This window comes from Taudactylus pleione, unplaced genomic scaffold (genome assembly GCF_031769625.1).
Source record: "Taudactylus pleione unplaced genomic scaffold, aTauple2 ptg000085l, whole genome shotgun sequence".
NCBI classification, from domain to species: Eukaryota; Metazoa; Chordata; class Amphibia; order Anura; family Myobatrachidae; genus Taudactylus; species Taudactylus pleione.
In genome coordinates this window covers 10,060,652-10,082,376 of record NW_028284487.1, presented here as the reverse complement: position 1 = coordinate 10,082,376, position 21,725 = coordinate 10,060,652, and the positions used below count along the sequence as shown (strand labels likewise).

Genomic DNA, 21,725 nt, shown 5'->3' with positions numbered 1-21,725 from the left:
GATTAATTTGCCTTAGCATTTCTTAGATTTGCCATATTGCTATATTTGAGAAAAAGTTTTCTATGTATGCCATATAGAGAAATGCTGCATCAGCCAAAGGATGACATTTTTGTTTATTCCTAACATGGATTTAAAAATTCTCTGTTTTGTATGTGTCTATGATGTTCTCTAGCAAGTTTCAAGGGCTGCTAACTGTAGCCAATGCATTCATCCCACACTTCATGCACTTTGCCGCTGGATAAAATCCCTTCTTGGCATTTCTTGTAGGACAACAAGAAAAAGCACATGGCCCGTATGGGGATCGAACCCATGACCTTGGTGTTATTAGCATCACGCTCTAACCAACTGAGCTAACCGGCCAAACATAAAAGCATCAGCAAACTCAAAAATGCCAAATGTACCTAAAACAGGAGAACATTCAGTATTTCAAAGATCAGCAATATTGAGTAGAGGAAGACTCTCTATTAATGGGTTCCATGGTGTAATGGTGAGCAGTTTGGACTTTGAATCCAGTAATCTGATTTCAAATCTTGGTGGGACCTATCTTTGTTCAATTTCCTTAAAGTTGAATTTTAGGATAGCTTATCTATATTTAAACTTTGTATAAATCCCATCATCTTCAGTGGTTTCTTTACTCCAAACTAATTTTGAAACTGTTTCAAATCAGTTTTCAACTGGAGAGATGTTTGTCAAACATTTGAAAATAGGAAAAGTTGCAATAAGAATGCAGTGATCCATCACTTGTGCTATGGTTTTAAGATATTCTGGTTTTAAGAATTTTCTTCTTCAGTGTGCACTAATGAGAGTAAAGGTCTGTTCTTCTTCTCTTCTTAAAACTTAGTCCCCCATAGTAGATTCAATCACCAAATAAATGTCCTGATTGATTAATTTGCCTTAGCATTTCTTAGATTTGCCATATTGCTATATTTGAGAAAAAGTTTTCTATGTATGCCATATAGAGAAATGCTGCATCAGCCAAAGGATGACATTTTTGTTTATTCCTAACATGGATTTAAAAATTCTCTGTTTTGTATGTGTCTATGATGTTCTCTAGCAAGTTTCAAGGGCTGCTAACTGTAGCCAATGCATTCATCCCACACTTCATGCACTTTGCCGCTGGATAAAATCCCTTCTTGGCATTTCTTGTAGGACAACAAGAAAAAGCACATGGCCGGTATGGGGATCAAACACATGACCTTGGCGTTATTAGCACCACGCTCTAACCAACTGAGCTAACCGGCCAAACATAAAAGCATCAGCAAACACAAAAATGCCAAATGTACCTAAAACAGGAGAACATTCAGTATTTCAAAGATCAGCAATATTGAGTAGAGGAAGATTCTCTAATAATGGGTTCCATGGTGTAATGGTAAGCACTTTGGACTTTGAATCAAGTAATCTGATTTCAAATCTTGGTGGGACCTAACTTTGTTCAATTTCCTTAAAGTTGAATTTTAGGATAGCTTATCTATATTTAAACTTTGTATAAATCCCATCAACTTCAGTGGTTTATTTACTCCAAATTAATTTTGAAACTGTTTCAAATCAGTTTTCAACTGGAGAGATGTTTGTCAAACATTTGGAAATAGGAAAAGTTGCAATAAGAATGCAGTGATCCATCACTTGTGCTATGGTTTTTAGATATTCTGGTTTTTAGAATTTGCTTCTTCAGTGTGCACTAATGAGAGTAAAGGTCTGATCTTCTTCTCTTCTTAAAACTTAGTCCCCCATAGTAGATTCAATCACCAAATAAATGTCCTGATTGATTAATTTGCCTTAGCATTTCTTAGATTTGCCATATTGCTATATTTGAGAAAAAGTTTTCTATGTATGCCATATAGAGAAATGCTGCATCAGCCAAAGGATGACATTTTTGTTTATTCCTAACATGGATTTAAAAATTCTCTGTTTTGTATGTGTCTATGATGTTCTCTAGCAAGTTTCAAGGGCTGCTAACTGTAGCCAATGCATTCATCCCACACTTCATGCACTTTGCCGCTGGATAAAATCCCTTCTTGGCATTTCTTGTAGGACAACAAGAAAAAGCACATGGCCGGTATGGGGATCGAACCCATGACCTTGGTGTTATTAGCATCACGCTCTAACCAACTGAGCTAACCGGCCAAACATAAAAGCACCAGCAAACTCAAAAATGCCAAATGTACCTAAAACAGGAGAACATTCAGTATTTCAAAGATCAGCAATATTGAGTAGAGGAAGATTCTCTATTAATGGGTTCCATGGTGTAATAGTGAGCACTTTGGACTTTGAATCCAGTAATCTGATTTCAAATCTTGGTGGGACCTATCTTTGTTCAATTTCCTTAAAGTTGAATTTTAGGATAGCTTATCTATATTTAAACTTTGTATAAATCCCATCATCTTCAGTGGTTTCTTTACTCCAAACTAATTTTGAAACTGTTTCAAATCAGTTTTCAACTGGAGAGATGTTTGTCAAACATTTGAAAATAGGAAAAGTTGCAATAAGAATGCAGTGATCCATCACTTGTGCTATGGTTTTAAGATATTCTGGTTTTAAGAATTTTCTTCTTCAGTGTGCACTAATGAGAGTAAAGGTCTGTTCTTCTTCTCTTCTTAAAACTTAGTCCCCCATAGTAGATTCAATCACCAAATAAATGTCCTGATTGATTAATTTGCCTTAGCATTTCTTAGATTTGCCATATTGGTATATTTGAGAAAAAGTATTCTATGTATGCCATATAGAGAAATGCTGCATCAGCCAAAGGATGACATTTTTGTTTATTCCTAACATGGATTTAAAAATTCTCTGTTTTGTATGTGTCTATGATGTTCTCTAGCAAGTTTCAAGGGCTGCTAACTGTAGCCAATGCATTCATCCCACACTTCATGCACTTTGCCGCTGGATAAAATCCCTTCTTGGCATTTCTTGTAGGACAACAAGAAAAAGCACATGGGCCGTATTGATCCCATGACCTTGGCATTATTAGCACCACACTCTAACCAACTGAGCTAACCGGCCAAACATAAAAGCATCAGCAAACACAAAAATGCCAAATGTACCTAAAACAGGAGAACATTCAGTATTTCAAAGATCAGCAATATTGAGTAGAGGAAGACTCTCTAATAATGGGTTCCATGGTGTAATGGTGAGCAGTTTGGACTTTGAATCCAGTAATCTAATTTCAAATCTTGGTGGGACCTAACTTTGTTCAATTTCCTTAAAGTTGAATTTTCAAAGTTTTAGGATAGCTTATCTATATTTAAACTTTGTATAAATCCCATCAACTTCAGTGGTTTCTTTACTCCAAACTAATTTTGAAACTGTTTCAAATCAGTTTTCAACTGGAGAGATGTTTGTCAAACATTTGGAAATAGGAAAAGTTGCAATAAGAATGCAGTGATCCATCACTTGTGCTATGGTTTTTAGATATTCTGGTTTTTAGAATTTGCTTCTTCAGTGTGCACTAATGAGAGTAAAGGTCTGATCTTCTTCTCTTCTTAAAACTTAGTCCCCCATAGTAGATTCAATCACCAAATAAATGTCCTGATTGATTAATTTGCCTTTGCATTTCTTAGATTTGCCATATTGCTATATTTTGAGAAAAATATTTCTATGTATGCCATATAGAGAAATGCTGCAACAGCCAAAGGATGACATTTTTGTTATTCCTAACATGGATTTAAAAACTCTCTGTTTTGTATGTGTCTATGATGTTCTCTAGCAAATTTCAAGGGCTGCTAACTGTAGCCAATGTATTCGTCCCACACTTCATGCACTTTGCCGCTGGATAAAATCCCTTCTTGGCATTTCTTGTAGGACAACAAGAAAAAGCACATGGCCGGTATGTAGATAGAACTCATGACCTTGGCGTTATTTGCACCACACTCTAACCAACTGAGCTAACCAGCCAATCATAAAAGCATCAACAAACACAAAAATGCCAAATGTACCTAAAACAGGAGAACATTCAGTATTTCAAAGATCAGCAATATTGAGTAGAGGAAGACTCTCTAATAATGGGTTCCATGGTGTAATGGTGAGCACTTTGGACTTTGAATCCAGTAATCTGATTTCAAATCTTGGTGGGACCTAACTTTGTTCAATTTCCTTAAAGTTGAATTTTAGGATAGCTTATCTATATTTAAACTTTGTATAAATCCCATCATCTTCAGTGGTTTTTTTACTCCAAACTAATTTTGAAGCTGTTTCAAATCAGTTTTCAACTGGAGAGATGTTTGTCAAACATTTGGAAATAGGAAAAGTTGCAATAAGAATGCAGTGATCCATCACTTGTGCTATGGTTTTAAGATATTCTGGTTTTAAGAATTTTCTTCTTCAGTGTGCACTAATGAGAGTAAAGGTCTGTTCTTCTTCTCTTCTTAAAACTTAGCCCCCATAGTAGATTCAATCACCAAATAAATGTCCTGATTGATTAATTTGCCTTAGCATTTCTTAGATTTGCCATATTGCTATATTTGAGAAAAAGTTTTCTATGTATGCCATATAGAGAAATGCTGCATCAGCCAAAGGATGACATTTTTGTTTATTCCTAACATGGATTTAAAAATTCTCTGTTTTGTATGTGTCTATGATGTTCTCTAGCAAGTTTCAAGGGCTGCTAACTGTAGCCAATGCATTCATCCCAGACTTCATGCACTTTGCCGCTGGATAAAATCCCTTCTTGGCATTTCTTGTAGGACAACAAAAAAAAGCACATGGCCCGTATGGGGATCGAACACATGACCTTGGCGTTATTAGCACCACACTCTAACCAACTGAGCTATCCGGCCAAACATAAAAGCATCAGCAAACACAAAAATGCCAAATGTACCTAAAACAGGAGAACATTCAGTATTTCAAAGATCAGCAATATTGAGTAGAGGAAGATTCTCTAATAATGGGTTCCATGGTGTAATGGTAAGCACTTTGGACTTTGAATCCAGTAATCTGATTTCAAATCTTGGTGGGACCTAACTTTGTTCAATTTCCTTAAAGTTGAATTTTAGGATAACTTATCTATATTTAAACTTTGTATAAATCCCATCAACTTCAGTGGTTTCTTTACTCCAAACTAATTTTGAAACTGTTTCAAATCAGTTTTCAACTGGAGAGATGTTTGTCAAACATTTGGAAATAGGAAAAGTTGCAATAAGAATGCAGTGATCCATCACTTGTGCTATGGTTTTTAGATATTCTGGTTTTTAGAATTTGCTTCTTCAGTGTGCACTAATGAGAGTAAAGGTCTGATCTTCTTCTCTTCTTAAAACTTAGTCCCCCATAGTAGATTCAATCACCAAATAAATGTCCTGATTGATTAATTTGCCTTAGCATTTCTTAGATTTGCCATATTGCTATATTTGAGAAAAAGTTTTCTATGTATGCCATAAAGAGAAATGCTGCATCAGCCAAAGGATGACATTTTTGTTTATTCCTAACATGGATTTAAAAATTCTCTGTTTTGTATGTGCCTATGATGTTCTCTAGCAAGTTTCAAGGGCTGCTAACTGTAGCCAATGCATTCATCCCACACTTCATGCACTTTGCCGCTGGCTAAAATCCCTTCTTGGCATTTCTTGTAGGACAACAAGAAAAAGCACATGGCCCGTATGGGGATCGAACCCATGACATTGTTGTTATTAGCACCACACTCTAACCAACTGAGCTAACCGGCCAAACATAAAAGCACCAGCAAACTCAAAAATGCCAAATGTTCCTAAAACAGGAGAACATTCAGTATTTCAAAGATCAGCAATATTGAGTAGAGGAAGACTCTCTAATAATGGGTTCCATGGTGTAATGGTGAGCACTTTGGACTTTGAATCCAGTAATCTGATTTCAAATCTTGGTGGGACCTAACTTTGTTCAATTTCCTTAAAGTTGAATTTTAGGATAGCTTATCTATATTTAAACTTTGTATAAATCACATCATCTTCAGTGGTTTCTTTACTCCAAACTAATTTTGAAACTGTTTCAAATCAGTTTTCAACTGGAGAGATGTTTGTCAAACATTTGAAAATAGGAAAAGTTGCAATAAGAATGCAGTGATCCATCACTTGTGCTATGGTTTTAAGATATTCTGGTTTTAAGAATTTTCTTCTTCAGTGTGCACTAATGAGAGTAAAGGTCTGTTCTTCTTCTCTTCTTAAAACTTAGCCCCCATAGTAGATTCAATCACCAAATAAATGTCCTGATTGATTAATTTGCCTTAGCATTTCTTAGATTTGCCATATTGCTATATTTGAGAAAAAGTTTTCTATGTATGCCATATAGAGAAATGCTGCATCAGCCAAAGGATGACATTTTTGTTTATTCCTAACATGGATTTAAAAATTCTCTGTTTTGTATGTGTCTATGATGTTCTCTAGCAAGTTTCAAGGGCTGCTAACTGTAGCCAATGCATTCATCCCAGACTTCATGCACTTTGCCGCTGGATAAAATCCCTTCTTGGCATTTCTTGTAGGACAACAAGCAAAAGCACATGGCTCGTATGGGGATCAAACACATGACCTTGGCGTTATTAGCACCATGCTCTAACCAACTGAGCTAACCGCCCAAACATAAAAGCATCAGCAAACACAAAAATGCCAAATGTACCTAAAACAGGAGAACATTCAGTATTTCAAAGATCAGCAATATTGAGTAGAGGAAGATTCTCTAATAATGGGTTCCATGGTGTAATGGTAAGCACTTTGGACTTTGAATCCAGTAATCTAATTTCAAATCTTGGTGGGACCTAACTTTGTTCAATTTCCTTAAAGTTGAATTTTAGGATAGCTTATCTATATTTAAACTTTGTATAAATCCCATCAACTTCAGTGGTTTATTTACTCCAAACTAATTTTGAAACTGTTTCAAATCAGTTTTCAACTGGAGAGATGTTTGTCAAACATTTGGAAATAGGAAAAGTTGCAATAAGAATGCAGTGATCCATCACTTGTGCTATGGTTTTTAGATGTTCTGGTTTTTAGAATTTGCTTCTTCAGTGTGCACTAATGAGAGTAAAGGTCTGATCTTCTTCTCTTCTTAAAACTTAGTCCCCCATAGTAGATTCAATCACCCAATAAATGTCCTGATTGATTAATTTGCCTTAGCATTTCTTAGATTTGCCATATTGCTATATTTGAGAAAAAGTTTTCTATGTATGCCATATAGAGAAATGCTGCATCAGCCAAAGGATGACATTTTTGTTTATTCCTAACATGGATTTAAAAATTCTCTGTTTTGTATGTGTCTATGATGTTCTCTAGCAAGTTTCAAGGGCTGCTAACTGTAGCCAATGCATTCATCACTTTGCCGCTGGCTAAAATCCCTTCTTGGCATTTCTTGTAGGACAACAAGAAAAAGCACATGGCCTGTATGGGGATCGAACCCAAGACCTTGGTGTTATTAGCACCACGCTCTAACCAACTGAGCTAACCGGCCAAACATAAAAGCATCAGCAAACACAAAAATGCCAAATGTACCTAAAACAGGAGAACATTCAGTATTTCAAAGATCAGCAATATTGAGTAGAGGAAGATTCTCTAATAATGGGTTCCATGGTGTAATGGTGAGCACTTTGGACTTTGAATCCAGTAATCTGATTTCAAATCTTGGTGGGACCTAACTTTGTTCAATTTCCTTAAAGTTGAATTTTAGGATAGCTTATCTATATTTAAACTTTGTATAAATCCCATCAACTTCAGTGGTTTATTTACTCCAAACTAATTTTGAAACTGTTTCAAATCAGTTTTCAACTGGAGAGATGTTTGTCAAACATTTGAAAATAGGAAAAGTTGCAATAAGAATGCAGTGATCCATCACTTGTGGTATGGTTTTAAGATATTCTGGTTTTAAGAATTTTCTTCTTCAGTGTGCACTAATGAGAGTAAAGGTCTGATCTTCTTCTCTTCTTAAAACTTAGTCCCCCATAGTAGATTCAATCACCAAATAAATGTCCTGATTGATTAATTTGCCTTAGCATTTCTTAGATTTGCCATATTGCTATATTTGAGAAAAAGTTTTCTATGTATGCCATATAGAGAAATGCTGCATCAGCCAAAGGATGACATTTTTGTTTATTCCTAACATGGATTTAAAAATTCTCTGTTTTGTATGTGTCTATGATGTTCTCTAGCAAGTTTCAAGGGCTGCTAACTGTAGCCAATGCATTCATCCCACACTTCATGCACTTTGCCGCTGGATAAAATCCCTTCTTGGCATTTCTTGTAGGACAACAAGAAAAAGCACATGGCCCGTATTGAACCCATGACCTTGGCATTATTAGCACCACACTCTAACCAACTGAGCTAACCGGCCAAACATAAAAGCATCAGCAAACACAAAAATGCCAAATGTACCTAAAACAGGAGAACATTCAGTATTTCAAAGATCAGCAATATTGAGTAGAGGAAGACTCTCTAATAATGGGTTCCATGGTGTAATGGTGAGCAGTTTGGACTTTGAATCCAGTAATCTGATATCTAGTCTTGGTGGGACCTAACTTTGATCAATTTCCTTAAAGTTGAATTTTCAAAGTTTTAGGATAGCTTATCTATATTTAAACTTTGTATAAATCCCATCAACTTCAGTGGTTTCTTTACTCCAAACTAATTTTGAAACTGTTTCAAATCAGTTTTCAACTGGAGAGATGTTTGTCAAACATTTGGAAATAGGAAAAGTTGCAATAAGAATGCAGTGATCCATCACTTGTGCTATGGTTTTTAGATATTCTGGTTTTTAGAATTTGCTTCTTCAGTGTGCACTAATGAGAGTAAAGGTCTGATCTTCTTCTCTTCTTAAAACTTAGTCCCCCATAGTAGATTCAATCACCAAATAAATGTCCTGATTGATTAATTTGCCTTAGCATTTCTTAGATTTGCCATATTGCTATATTTGAGAAAAAGTTTTCTATGTATGCCATATAGAGAAATGCTGCATCAGCCAAAGGATGACATTTTTGTTTATTCCTAACATGGATTTAAAAATTCTCTGTTTTGTATGTGTCTATGATGTTCTCTAGCAAGTTTCAAGGGCTGCTAACTGTAGCCAATGCATTCATCCCAGACTTCATGCACTTTGCCGCTGGATAAAATCCCTTCTTGGCATTTCTTGTAGGACAACAAGCAAAAGCACATGGCTCGTATGGGGATCAAACACATGACCTTGGCGTTATTAGCACCATGCTCTAACCAACTGAGCTAACCGCCCAAACATAAAAGCATCAGCAAACACAAAAATGCCAAATGTACCTAAAACAGGAGAACATTCAGTATTTCAAAGATCAGCAATATTGAGTAGAGGAAGATTCTCTAATAATGGGTTCCATGGTGTAATGGTAAGCACTTTGGACTTTGAATCCAGTAATCTAATTTCAAATCTTGGTGGGACCTAACTTTGTTCAATTTCCTTAAAGTTGAATTTTAGGATAGCTTATCTATATTTAAACTTTGTATAAATCCCATCAACTTCAGTGGTTTATTTACTCCAAACTAATTTTGAAACTGTTTCAAATCAGTTTTCAACTGGAGAGATGTTTGTCAAACATTTGGAAATAGGAAAAGTTGCAATAAGAATGCAGTGATCCATCACTTGTGCTATGGTTTTTAGATATTCTGGTTTTTAGAATTTGCTTCTTCAGTGTGCACTAATGAGAGTAAAGGTCTGATCTTCTTCTCTTCTTAAAACTTAGTCCCCCATAGTAGATTCAATCACCCAATAAATGTCCTGATTGATTAATTTGCCTTAGCATTTCTTAGATTTGCCATATTGCTATATTTGAGAAAAAGTTTTCTATGTATGCCATATAGAGAAATGCTGCATCAGCCAAAGGATGACATTTTTGTTTATTCCTAACATGGATTTAAAAATTCTCTGTTTTGTATGTGTCTATGATGTTCTCTAGCAAGTTTCAAGGGCTGCTAACTGTAGCCAATGCATTCATCACTTTGCCGCTGGCTAAAATCCCTTCTTGGCATTTCTTGTAGGACAACAAGAAAAAGCACATGGCCTGTATGGGGATCGAACCCAAGACCTTGGTGTTATTAGCACCACGCTCTAACCAACTGAGCTAACCGGCCAAACATAAAAGCATCAGCAAACACAAAAATGCCAAATGTACCTAAAACAGGAGAACATTCAGTATTTCAAAGATCAGCAATATTGAGTAGAGGAAGATTCTCTAATAATGGGTTCCATGGTGTAATGGTGAGCACTTTGGACTTTGAATCCAGTAATCTGATTTCAAATCTTGGTGGGACCTAACTTTGTTCAATTTCCTTAAAGTTGAATTTTAGGATAGCTTATCTATATTTAAACTTTGTATAAATCCCATCAACTTCAGTGGTTTATTTACTCCAAACTAATTTTGAAACTGTTTCAAATCAGTTTTCAACTGGAGAGATGTTTGTCAAACATTTGAAAATAGGAAAAGTTGCAATAAGAATGCAGTGATCCATCACTTGTGGTATGGTTTTAAGATATTCTGGTTTTAAGAATTTTCTTCTTCAGTGTGCACTAATGAGAGTAAAGGTCTGATCTTCTTCTCTTCTTAAAACTTAGTCCCCCATAGTAGATTCAATCACCAAATAAATGTCCTGATTGATTAATTTGCCTTAGCATTTCTTAGATTTGCCATATTGCTATATTTGAGAAAAAGTTTTCTATGTATGCCATATAGAGAAATGCTGCATCAGCCAAAGGATGACATTTTTGTTTATTCCTAACATGGATTTAAAAATTCTCTGTTTTGTATGTGTCTATGATGTTCTCTAGCAAGTTTCAAGGGCTGCTAACTGTAGCCAATGCATTCATCCCACACTTCATGCACTTTGCCGCTGGATAAAATCCCTTCTTGGCATTTCTTGTAGGACAACAAGAAAAAGCACATGGCCCGTATTGAACCCATGACCTTGGCATTATTAGCACCACACTCTAACCAACTGAGCTAACCGGCCAAACATAAAAGCATCAGCAAACACAAAAATGCCAAATGTACCTAAAACAGGAGAACATTCAGTATTTCAAAGATCAGCAATATTGAGTAGAGGAAGACTCTCTAATAATGGGTTCCATGGTGTAATGGTGAGCAGTTTGGACTTTGAATCCAGTAATCTGATATCTAGTCTTGGTGGGACCTAACTTTGATCAATTTCCTTAAAGTTGAATTTTCAAAGTTTTAGGATAGCTTATCTATATTTAAACTTTGTATAAATCCCATCAACTTCAGTGGTTTCTTTACTCCAAACTAATTTTGAAACTGTTTCAAATCAGTTTTCAACTGGAGAGATGTTTGTCAAACATTTGGAAATAGGAAAAGTTGCAATAAGAATGCAGTGATCCATCACTTGTGCTATGGTTTTTAGATATTCTGGTTTTTAGAATTTGCTTCTTCAGTGTGCACTAATGAGAGTAAAGGTCTGATCTTCTTCTCTTCTTAAAACTTAGTCCCCCATAGTAGATTCAATCACCAAATAAATGTCCTGATTGATTAATTTGCCTTTGCATTTCTTAGATTTGCCATATTGCTATATTTTGAGAAAAATATTTCTATGTATGCCATATAGAGAAATGCTGCAACAGCCAAAGGATGACATTTTTGTTATTCCTAACATGGATTTAAAAACTCTCTGTTTTGTATGTGTCTATGATGTTCTCTAGCAAATTTCAAGGGCTGCTAACTGTAGCCAATGTATTCGTCCCACACTTCATGCACTTTGCCGCTGGATAAAATCCCTTCTTGGCATTTCTTGTAGGACAACAAGAAAAAGCACATGGCCCGTATGGGGATAGAACCCATGACCTTGGCGTTATTTGCACCACACTCTAACCAACTGAGCTAACCGGCCAATCATAAAAGCGTCAGCAAACACAAAAATGCCAAATGTACCTAAAACAGGAGAACATTCAGTATTTCAAAGATCAGCAATATTGAGTAGAGGAAGACTCTCTAATAATGGGTTCCATGGTGTAATGGTGAGCACTTTGGACTTTGAATCCAGTAATCTGATTTCAAATCTTGGTGGTACCTAACTTTGTTCAATTTCCTTAAAGTTGAATTTTAGGATAGCTTATCTATATTTAAACTTTGTATAAATCCCATCATCTTCAGTGGTTTTTTTACTCCAAACTAATTTTGAAGCTGTTTCAAATCAGTTTTCAACTGGAGAGATGTTTGTCAAACATTTGGAAATAGGAAAAGTTGCAATAAGAATGCAGTGATCCATCACTTGTGCTATGGTTTTAAGATATTCTGGTTTTAAGAATTTTCTTCTTCAGTGTGCACTAATGAGAGTAAAGGTCTGTTCTTCTTCTCTTCTTAAAACTTAGCCCCCATAGTAGATTCAATCACCAAATAAATGTCCTGATTGATTAATTTGCCTTAACATTTCTTAGATTTGCCATATTGCTATATTTGAGAAAAAGTTTTCTATGTATGCCATATAGAGAAATGCTGCATCAACCAAAGGATGACATTTTTGTTTATTCCTAACATGGATTTAAAAATTCTCTGTTTTGTATGTGTCTATGATGTTCTCTAGCAAGTTTCAAGGGCTGCTAACTGTAGCCAATGCATTCATCCCACACTTCATGCACTTTGCCGCTGGATAAATTCCCTTCTTGGCATTTCTTGTAGGACAACAAGAAAAAGCACATGGCCCGTATTGAACCCATGACCATGGCATTATTAGCACCACACTCTAACCAACTGAGCTAACCGGCCAAACATAAAAGCATCAGCAAACACAAAAATGCCAAATGTACCTAAAACAGGAGAACATTCAGTATTTCAAAGATCAGCAATATTGAGTAGAGGAAGACTCTCTAATAATGGGTTCCATGGTGTAATGGTGAGCAGTTTGGACTTTGAATCCAGTAATCTGATTTCAAATCTTGGTGGGACCTAACTTTGTTCAATTTCCTTAAAGTTGAATTTTAGGATAGCTTATCTATATTTAAACTTTGTATAAATCCCATCATCTTCAGTGGTTTTTTTACTCCAAACTAATTTTGAAGCTGTTTCAAATCAGTTTTCAACTGGAGAGATGTTTGTCAAACATTTGGAAATAGGAAAAGTTGCAATAAGAATGCAGTGATACCATCACTTGTGCTATGGTTTTAAGATATTCTGGTTTTAAGAATTTTCTTCTTCAGTGTGCACTAATGAGAGTAAAGGTCTGTTCTTCTTCTCTTCTTAAAACTTAGCCCCCATAGTAGATTCAATCACCAAATAAATGTCCTGATTGATTAATTTGCCTTAGCATTTCTTAGATTTGCCATATTGCTATATTTGAGAAAAAGTTTTCTATGTATGCCATATAGAGAAATGCTGCATCAGCCAAAGGATGACATTTTTGTTTATTCCTAACATGGATTTAAAAATTCTCTGTTTTGTATGTGTCTATGATGTTCTCTAGCAAGTTTCAAGGGCTGCTAACTGTAGCCAATGCATTCATCCCAGACTTCATGCACTTTGCCGCTGGATAAAATCCCTTCTTGGCATTTCTTGTAGGACAACAAGAAAAAGCACATGGCCAGTAAGGGGATCGAACACATGACCTCGGCATTATTAGCACTATGCTCTAACCAACTGAGCTAACCGGCCAAACATAAAAGCATCAGCAAACACAAAAATGCCAAATGTACCTAAAACAGGAAAACATTCAGTATTTCAAAGATCAGCAATATTGAGTAAAAGAAGATTCTCTAATAATGGGTTCCATGGTGTAATGGTAAGCACTTTGGACTTTGAATCAAGTAATCTGATTTCAAATCTTGGTGGGACCTAACTTTGTTCAATTTCCTTAAAGTTGAATTTTAGGATAGCTTATCTATATTTAAACTTTGTATAAATCCCATCAACTTCAGTGGTTTATTTACTCCAAACTAATTTTGAAACTGTTTCAAATCAGTTTTCAACTGGAGAGATGTTTGTCAAACATTTGGAAATAGGAAAAGTTGCAATAAGAATGCAGTGATCCATCACTTGTGCTATGGTTTTTAGATATTCTGGTTTTTAGAATTTGCTTCTTCAGTGTGCACTAATGAGAGTAAAGGTCTGATCTTCTTCTCTTCTTAAAACTTAGTCCCCCATAGTAGATTCAATCACCAAATAAATGTCCTGATTGATTAATTTGCCTTAGCATTTCTTAGATTTGCCATATTGCTATATTTGAGAAAAAGTTTTCTATGTATGCCATATAGAGAAATGCTGCATCAGCCAAAGGATGACATTTTTGTTTATTCCAAACATGGATTTAAAAATTCTCTGTTTTGTATGTGTCTATGATGTTCTCTAGCAAGTTTCAAGGGCTGCTAACTGTAGCCAATGCATTCATCCCACACTTCATGCACTTTGCCGCTGGATAAAATCCCTTCTTGGCATTTCTTGTAGGACAACAAGAAAAAGCACATGGCCCGTATGGGGATCAAACCCATGACCTTGGTGTTATTAGCACCACGCTCTAACCAACTGAGCTAACTGGCCAAACATAAAAGCACCAGCAAACTCAAAAATGCCAAATGTTCCTAAAACAGGAGAACATTCAGTATTTCAAAGATCAGCAATATTGAGTAGAGGAAGACTCTCTAATAATGGGTTCCATGGTGTAATGGTGAGCACTTTGGACTTTGAATCCAGTAATCTGATTTCAAATCTTGGTGGGACCTATCTTTGTTCAATTTCCTTAAAGTTGAATTTTAGGATAGCTTATCTATATTTAAACTTTGTATAAATCCCATCATCTTCAGTGGTTTCTTTACTCCAAACTAATTTTGAAACTGTTTCAAATCAGTTTTCAACTGGAGAGATGTTTGTCAAACATTTGAAAATAGGAAAAGTTGCAATAAGAATGCAGTGATCCATCACTTGTGCTATGGTTTTAAGATATTCTGGTTTTAAGAATTTTCTTCTTCAGTGTGCACTAATGAGAGTAAAGGTCTGTTCTTCTTCTCTTCTTAAAACTTAGTCACCCATAGTAGATTCAATCACCAAATAAATGTCCTGATTGATTAATTTGCCTTAGCATTTCTTAGATTTGCCATATTGCTATATTTGAGAAAAAGTTTTCTATGTATGCCATATAGAGAAATGCTGCATCAGCCAAAGGATGACATTTTTGTTTATTCCTAACATGGATTTAAAAATTCTCTGTTTTGTATGTGTCTATGATGTTCTCTAGCAAGTTTCAAGGGCTGCTAACTGTAGCCAATGCATTCATCCCACACTTCATGCACTTTGCCGCTGGATAAAATCCCTTCTTGGCATTTCTTGTAGGACAACAAGAAAAAGCACATGGCCCGTATTGAACCCATGACCTTGGCATTATTAGCACCACACTCTAACCAACTGAGCTAACCGGCCAAACATAAAAGCATCAGCAAACACAAAAATGCCAAATGTACCTAAAACAGGGGAACATTCAGTATTTCAAAGATCAGCAATATTGAGTAGAGGAAGACTCTCTAATAATGGGTTCCATGCTGTAATGGTGAGCAGTTTGGACTTTGAATCCAGTAATCTGATTTCTAATCTTGGTGGGACCTAACTTTGTTCAATTTCCTTAAAGTTGAATTTTCAAAGTTTTAGGATAGCTTATCTATATTTAAACTTTGTATAAATCCCATCAACTTCAGTGGTTTCTTTACTCCAAACTAATTTTGAAACTGTTTCAAATCAGTTTTCAACTGGAGAGATGTTTGTCAAACATTTGGAAATAGGAAAAGTTGCAATAAGAATGCAGTGATCCATCACTTGTGCTATGGTTTTTAGATATTCTGGTTTTTAGAATTTGCTTCTTCAGTGTGCACTAATGAGAGTAAAGGTCTGATCTTCTTCTCTTCTTAAAACTTAGTCCCCCATAGTAGATTCAATCACCAAATAAATGTCCTGATTGATTAATTTGCCTTTGCATTTCTTAGATTTGCCATATTGCTATATTTTGAGAAAAATATTTCTATGTATGCCATATAGAGAAATGCTGCAACAGCCAAAGGATGACATTTTTGTTATTCCTAACATGGATTTAAAAACTCTCTGTTTTGTATGTGTCTATGATGTTCTCTAGCAAATTTCAAGGGCTGCTAACTGTAGCCAATGTATTCGTCCCACACTTCATGCACTTTGCCGCTGGATAAAATCCCTTCTTGGCATTTCTTGTAGGACAACAAGAAAAAGCACATGGCCCGTATGGGGATAGAACCCATGACCTTGGCGTTATTTGCACCACACTCTAACCAACTGAGCTAACCGGCCAATCATAAAAGCAACAGCAAACACAAAAATGCCAAATGTACCTAAAACAGGAGAACATTCAGTATTTCAAAGATCAGCAATATTGAGTAGAGGAAGACTCTCTAATAATGGGTTCCATGGTGTAATGGTGAGCACTTTGGACTTTGAATCCAGAAATCTGATTTCAAATCTTGGTGGGACATAACTTTGTTCAATTTCCTTAAAGTTGAATTTTAGGATAGCTTATCTATATTTAAACTTTGTATAAATCCCATCATCTTCAGTGGTTTTTTTACTCCAAACTAATTTTGAAGCTGTTTCAAATCAGTTTTCAACTGGAGAGATGTTTGTCAAACATTTGGAAATAGGAAAAGTTGCAATAAGAATGCAGTGATCCATCACTTGTGCTATGGTTTTAAGATATTCTGGTTTTAAGAATTTTCTTCTTCAGTGTGCACTAATGAGAGTAAAGGTCTGTTCTTCTTCTCTTCTTAAAACTTAGCCCCCATAGTAGATTCAATCACCAAATAAATGTCCTGATTGATTAATTTGCCTTAACATTTCTTAGATTTGCCATATTGCTATATTTGAGAAAAAGTTTTCTATGTATGCCATATAGAGAAATGCTGCATCAGCCAAAGGATGACATTTTTGTTTATTCCTAACATGGATTTAAAAATTCTCTGTTTTGTATGTGTCTATGATGTTCTCTAGCAAGTTTCAAGGGCTGCTAACTGTAGCCAATGCATTCATCCCAGACTTCATGCACTTTGCCGCTGGATAAAATCCCTTCTTGGCATTTCTTGTAGGACAACAAGAAAAAGCACATGGCCGGTATGGGGATCGAACACATGACCTTGGCGTTATTAGCACCACGCTCTAACCAACTGAGCTAACCGGCCAAACATAAAAGCATCAGCAAACACAAAAATGCCAAATGTACCTAAAACAGGAGAACATTCAGTATTTCAAAGATCAGCAATATTGAGTAGAGGAAGACTCTCTAATAATGGGTTCCATGGTGTAATGGTGAGCAGTTTGGACTTTGAATTCAGTAATCTGATTTCTAATCTTGGTGGGACCTAACTTTGTTCAATTTCCTTAAAGTTGAATTTTCAAAGTTTTAGGGTAGCTTATCTATATTTAAACTTTGTATAAATCCCATCAACTTCAGTGGTTTCTTTACTCCAAACTAATTTTGAAACTGTTTCAAATCAGTTTTCAACTGGAGAGATGTTTGTCAAACATTTGGAAATAGGAAAAGTTGCAATAAGAATGCAGTGATCCATCACTTGTGCTATGGTTTTTAGATATTCTGGTTTTTAGAATTTGCTTCTTCAGTGTGCACTAATGAGAGTAAAGGTCTGATCTTCTTCTCTTCTTAAAACTTAGTCCCCCATAGTAGATTCAATCACCAAATAAATGTCCTGATTGATTAATTTGCCTTTGCATTTCTTAGATTTGCCATATTGCTATATTGTGAGAAAAATATTTCTATGTATGCCATATAGAGAAATGCTGCAACAGCCAAAGGATGACATTTTTGTTATTCCTAACATGGATTTAAAAACTCTCTGTTTTGTATGTGTCTATGATGTTCTCTAGCAAATTTCAAGGGCTGCTAACTGTAGCCAATGTATTCGTCCCACACTTCATGCACTTTGCCGCTGGATAAAATCCCTTCTTGGCATTTCTTGTAGGACAACAAGAAAAAGCACATGGCACGTATGGGGATCGAACAAATGACCTTGGCGTTATTAGCACCACGCTCTAACCAACTGAGCTAACCGGCCAAACATAAAAGCATCAGCAAACTCAAAAATGCCAAATGTACCTAAAACAGGAGAACATTCAGTATTTCAAAGATCAGCAATATTGAGTAGAGGAAGACTCTCGAACAATGGGTTCCATGGTGTAATGGTGAGCACTTTGGACTTTGAATCCAGTAATCTGATTTCAAATCTTGGTGGGACCTAACTTTGTTCAATTTCCTTAAAGTTGAATTTTAGGATAGCTTATCTATATTTAAACTTTGTATAAATCCCATCATCTTCAGTGGTTTCTTTACTCCAAACTAATTTTGAAACTGTTTCAAATCAGTTTTCAACAGGAGAGATGTTTGTCAAACATTTGGAAATAGGAAAAGTTGCAATAAGAATACAGTGATCCATCACTTGTGCTATGGTTTTAAGATATTCTGGTTTTAAGAATTTTCTTCTTCAGAGAGCACTAATGAGAGTAAAGGTCTGTTCTTCTTCTCTTCTTAAAACTTAGTCCCCCATAGTAGATTCAATCACCAAATAAATGTCCTGATTGATTAATTTGCCTTAGCATTTCTTAGATTTGCCATATTGCTATATTTGAGAAAAAGTTTTCTATGTATGCCATATAGAGAAATGCTGCATCAGCCAAAGGATGACATTTTTGTTTATTCCTAACATGGATTTAAAAATTCTCTGTTTTGTATGTGTCTATGATGTTCTCTAGCAAGTTTCAAGGGCTGCTAACTGTAGCCAATGCATTCATCCCAGACTTCATGCACTTTGCCGCTGGATAAAATCCCTTCTTGGCATTTCTTGTAGGACAACAAGAAAAAGCACATGGCCCGTATGGGGATCGAACAAATGACCTTGGCGTTATTAGCACCACGCTCTAACCAACTGAGCTAACAGGCCAAACATAAAAGCATCAGCAAACACAAAAATGCCAAATGTACCTAAAACAGGAGAACATTCAGTATTTCAAAGATCAGCAATATTGAGTAGAGGAAGATTCTCTAATAATGGGTTCCATGGTGTAATGGTAAGCACTTTGGACTTTGAATCCAGTAATCTGATTTCAAATCTTGGTGGGACCTAACTTTGTTCAATTACCTTAAAGTTGAATTTTAGGATAGCTTATCTATATTTAAACTTTGTATAGATCCCATCATCTTCAGTGGTTTTTTTACTCCAAACTAATTTTGAAGCTGTTTCAAATCAGTTTTCAACTGGAGAGATGTTTGTCAAACATTTGGAAATAGGAAAAGTTGCAATAAGAATGCAGTGATCCATCACTTGTGCTATGGTTTTTAGATATTCTGGTTTTTAGAATTTGCTTCTTCAGTGTGCACTAATGAGAGTAAAGGTCTGATCTTCTTCTCTTCTTAAAACTTAGTCCCCCATAGTAGATTCAATCACCAAATAAATGTCCTGATTGATTAATTTGCCTTAGCATTTCTTAGATTTGCCATATTGCTATATTTGAGAAAAAGTTTTCTATGTATGCCATATAGAGAAATGCTGCATCAGCCAAAGGATGACATTTTTGTTTATTCCAAACATGGATTTAAAAATTCTCTGTTTTGTATGTGTCTATGATGTTCTCTAGCAAGTTTCAAGGGCTGCTAACTGTAGCCAATGCATTCATCCCACACTTCATGCACTTTGCCGCTGGATAAAATCCCTTCTTGGCATTTCTTGTAGGACAACAAGAAAAAGCACATGGCCCGTATGGGGATCAAACCCATGACCTTGGTGTTATTAGCACCACGCTCTAACCAACTGAGCTAACCGGCCAAACATAAAAGCACCAGCAAACTCAAAAATGCCAAATGTTCCTAAAACAGGAGAACATTCAGTATTTCAAAGATCAGCAATATTGAGTAGAGGAAGACTCTCTAATAATGGGTTCCATGGTGTAATGGTGAGCACTTTGGACTTTGAATCCAGTAATCTGATTTCAAATCTTGGTGGGACCTATCTTTGTTCAATTTCCTTAAAGTTGAATTTTAGGATAGCTTATCTATATTTAAACTTTGTATAAATCCCATCATCTTCAGTGGTTTCTTTACTCCAAACTAATTTTGAAACTGTTTCAAATCAGTTTTCAACTGGAGAGATGTTTGTCAAACATTTGAAAATAGGAAAAGTTGCAATAAGAATGCAGTGATCCATCACTTGTGCTATGGTTTTAAGATATTCTGGTTTTAAGAATTTTCTTCTTCAGTGTGCACTAATGAGAGTAAAGGTCTGTTCTTCTTCTCTTCTTAAAACTTAGTCACCCATAGTAGATTCAATCACCAAATAAATGTCCTGATTGATTAATTTGCCTTAGCATTTCTTAGATTTGCCATATTGCTATATTTGAGAAAAAGTTTTCTATGTATGCCATATAGAGAAATGCTGCATCAGCCAAAGGATGACATTTTTGTTTATTCCTAACATGGATTTAAAAATTCTCTGTTTTGTATGTGTCTATGATGTTCTCTAGCAAGTTTCAAGGGCTGCTAACTGTAGCCAATGCATTCATCCCACACTTCATGCACTTTGCCGCTGGATAAAATCCCTTCTTGGCATTTCTTGTAGGACAACAAGAAAAAGCACATGGCCCGTATTGAACCCATGACCTTGGCATTATTAGCACCACACTCTAACCAACTGAGCTAACCGGCCAAACATAAAAGCATCAGCAAACACAAAAATGCCAAATGTACCTAAAACAGGAGAACATTCAGTATTTCAAAGATCAGCAATATTGAGTAGAGGAAGACTCTCTAATAATGGGTTCCATGCTGTAATGGTGAGCAGTTTGGACTTTGAATCCAGTAATCTGATTTCTAATCTTGGTGGGACCTAACTTTGTTCAATTTCCTTAAAGTTGAATTTTCAAAGTTTTAGGATAGCTTATCTATATTTAAACTTTGTATAAATCCCATCAACTTCAGTGGTTTCTTTACTCCAAACTAATTTTGAAACTGTTTCAAATCAGTTTTCAACTGGAGAGATGTTTGTCAAACATTTGGAAATAGGAAAAGTTGCAATAAGAATGCAGTGATCCATCACTTGTGCTATGGTTTTTAGATATTCTGGTTTTTAGAATTTGCTTCTTCAGTGTGCACTAATGAGAGTAAAGGTCTGATCTTCTTCTCTTCTTAAAACTTAGTCCCCCATAGTAGATTCAATCACCAAATAAATGTCCTGATTGATTAATTTGCCTTTGCATTTCTTAGATTTGCCATATTGCTATATTTTGAGAAAAATATTTCTATGTATGCCATATAGAGAAATGCTGCAACAGCCAAAGGATGACATTTTTGTTATTCCTAACATGGATTTAAAAACTCTCTGTTTTGTATGTGTCTATGATGTTCTCTAGCAAATTTCAAGGGCTGCTAACTGTAGCCAATGTATTCGTCCCACACTTCATGCACTTTGCCGCTGGATAAAATCCCTTCTTGGCATTTCTTGTAGGACAACAAGAAAAAGCACATGGCCCGTATGGGGATAGAACCCATGACCTTGGCGTTATTTGCACCACACTCTAACCAACTGAGCTAACCGGCCAATCATAAAAGCAACAGCAAACACAAAAATGCCAAATGTACCTAAAACAGGAGAACATTCAGTATTTCAAAGATCAGCAATATTGAGTAGAGGAAGACTCTCTAATAATGGGTTCCATGGTGTAATGGTGAGCACTTTGGACTTTGAATCCAGAAATCTGATTTCAAATCTTGGTGGGACATAACTTTGTTCAATTTCCTTAAAGTTGA

At 35.7% G+C, this 21,725-nt stretch overlaps 6 non-coding genes across 6 annotated transcripts; all 6 read right to left on the bottom strand.

Moving 5' to 3' along the window:
• Positions 1-286: 286 nt before the first annotated feature.
• TRNAI-AAU (transfer RNA isoleucine (anticodon AAU)) lies at positions 287-360 on the bottom strand. Its single transcript has one exon. It is a non-coding gene; the product is annotated as a tRNA-Ile (tRNA).
• Positions 361-1,168: 808 nt separating this feature from the next.
• TRNAI-AAU (transfer RNA isoleucine (anticodon AAU)) lies at positions 1,169-1,242 on the bottom strand. The gene has a single exon. It is a non-coding gene; the product is annotated as a tRNA-Ile (tRNA).
• Positions 1,243-2,050: 808 nt separating this feature from the next.
• Positions 2,051-2,124, bottom strand: TRNAI-AAU (transfer RNA isoleucine (anticodon AAU)). Its single transcript has one exon. It is a non-coding gene; the product is annotated as a tRNA-Ile (tRNA).
• Positions 2,125-14,372: 12,248 nt separating this feature from the next.
• On the bottom strand, positions 14,373-14,446 carry TRNAI-AAU (transfer RNA isoleucine (anticodon AAU)). Its single transcript has one exon. It is a non-coding gene; the product is annotated as a tRNA-Ile (tRNA).
• A 2,574-nt stretch (positions 14,447-17,020) lies between these two features.
• TRNAI-AAU (transfer RNA isoleucine (anticodon AAU)) lies at positions 17,021-17,094 on the bottom strand. The gene has a single exon. It is a non-coding gene; the product is annotated as a tRNA-Ile (tRNA).
• A 2,581-nt stretch (positions 17,095-19,675) lies between these two features.
• On the bottom strand, positions 19,676-19,749 carry TRNAI-AAU (transfer RNA isoleucine (anticodon AAU)). Its single transcript has one exon. It is a non-coding gene; the product is annotated as a tRNA-Ile (tRNA).
• Positions 19,750-21,725: the final 1,976 nt, after the last annotated feature.